Source organism: Protobothrops mucrosquamatus, unplaced genomic scaffold, assembly GCF_001527695.2.
Source record: "Protobothrops mucrosquamatus isolate PMUCROS unplaced genomic scaffold, P.Mucros_1.0 scaffold654, whole genome shotgun sequence".
Taxonomy (NCBI): Eukaryota; Metazoa; Chordata; class Lepidosauria; order Squamata; family Viperidae; genus Protobothrops; species Protobothrops mucrosquamatus.
In genome coordinates this window covers 335,261-337,502 of record NW_015386943.1, presented here as the reverse complement: position 1 = coordinate 337,502, position 2,242 = coordinate 335,261, and positions in this window count along the sequence as shown.

The following is a 2,242-nucleotide window of genomic DNA, read 5'->3' as shown; positions in this document are numbered from 1 at the left end:
TTATTTGTTTTTGCTGGACTTTATGGAACTTCTCTGAGTCAGGAAGTAAGGATGTCAAGTTAATTTTTACAGGGAACTTAAAGCTAAATTAATCCTATTTAAATTCAATTAAAACTTAGGGCCTGGGAACAATATACCTGGTGCCTTTGATCAGCCAAGCAGCAAGGCTGACTCAGTATTGCTGATGGGTGCATATTTTGAACTAGTTACATCAGAAAGCCAGAAAACTTTGTTGTAGGTGGCAGGTCACTTATAGCTTGTATAGGACTATAGTAATAAATTCTGTCCAATTGGTTTGAAAGAATAGCTGACAAAGCAGATGTGCCCAGTTCACAGAGAGGTTAGAAATAAATTTTCACCTCTGTGCTAAGTCAGCATCTTTAAGATACTATAGAAGGATGTTTTTTTTAATGTACTTCAGCATGCCATGAGCCATCTCTAGAAGCTTTATGTACTGCTTGTATGTATCTTAGATAGAGTTTTGCTCTATCTGATATAAATCAAAATTGCTTTTGTTATATATTATGTATTATCAACATTGTACATGACAGCTATATTTCATAAAATTATTAAGAGACCTACTATTAGTTACAAGTTCAAAACAACTATATAGACCTGTGTACCGTGAAGTTTTTTCTTGGAAGAAAATGCTGTCCCTATTTAGACAATAAAGAAAAAAGCTCATTTTTTCCCATTGGGAAAACTGAACTGTACTAATACAATATTACTTAACAGTGGGTAGAAATGCTTTTGCACTAAACAGTATTAAGTATTTTTGCTTTTCTTCAAGCTTTGTTATTGTTGTAAACCCTTTCAATGAATTATTGCTATTGATTATGATAACCTATAATAACTTCATATTTAAGTAAAATACTATATTGGCATTCAGATCTCTTTTCTTTAGAAAATTAGGTATATATACTATGTGTATAAAACTTATCATTCAAGGCTTGAGGAAAACAATCAATTCCTAAAGAGCAGCACTGAATGCCAAGTAATAAATAGGTATCAGGGAGTGGTACAAAAGTTGATTCTTGGGTCAAATTATCCTAGAGGAGTATCCAAATAACTTTTGTTTTGTTTTGTTTCTTGGTAGGGAAACAGAAGTTTTATTCCGAAGGATAGAAAAGTTTCGGAAAATGGAAGAAATATTTTGGCACAGTAGTCTCCATGCTCATGACTGGATTCTTATGGTAGGGAGACCAGAGCAGATTGATTGATCTTTGTCCCTCCATAGTGTCCTGTGGTTTCATTGTTCTTCAGGCACTGTTCTGTATACTTTTCATAAAGATTGGTCACATGACATAGAAATAAATAAATAAGATTTGAAATCAGGGATTTCAGACTCAAATTGTTTAATGGCATGGGGACTAATTTATTAGTCTAAGGGCCATATATGCACAACAGTTAAGGTAAGTAGCCAGGAAAACGGCTGTTCAGTTGACATGGATTGCTCTTATTTGGATGATGCTTAGAACAGCAAAGGTGCCAGGAAAGTGAGGGGTGACCTGTGAATATATGATGACTGATTGCCAGGGTTGGTTCCAAAATGTCAAGTGGAAGAGTAGAAGCAGCTTAGACTGGAGGCACTGAAGTGAAGGCAACAAGCACACAACTGTTCACTATCTGGGAGTAAAAAGGGACCAAAGCCAACATAGTGACCTGTGGCCTCCACTGCCACCACAGGATGTCCTTGTTATGGCTTGAGAAGAATGACTCTACAACTTGAGGTGCTTCCTCATTCCTAATTTCTCACTGAAACACTGCCCCTGGGACGTATTAGCTCATCACCTAAATGTAGAGCTATGCATCTCTGTAAAAACCAGGAGCTAAGCTTGCTAATTTTGTTGGCTGCTTTCAGGCGGGGTTAGGAGGGTGACTGCTCTTTAGCTAGCTCCAAGGGCATAAAACATGTGCTTCATTTTCTTGTCAGCTTGAAGGTGATGATGTTGCTACTACTTTTGTCTTATTGTGTGTGAGTGAACTTCAGGGTACACAGATTGTGCTGGAAGGTTGCATGTACCCTATGGACTTTGAGACTGCCCTCCTGGATTATATGTCTGGCTCATTCTTTGTATGACTATCTTCCCCACATACGATTGAGTTAGAACTCCCAATGCAGTCTGGGTCTACATGTAGGTGATCTGCAAACTGCTCTAGCCACATTCATATGTTGGCCAAAATATTACATAATCTAATGCAAAATTGACTCCTGAAATGAACTGAGGTCAACTGAGTCTGG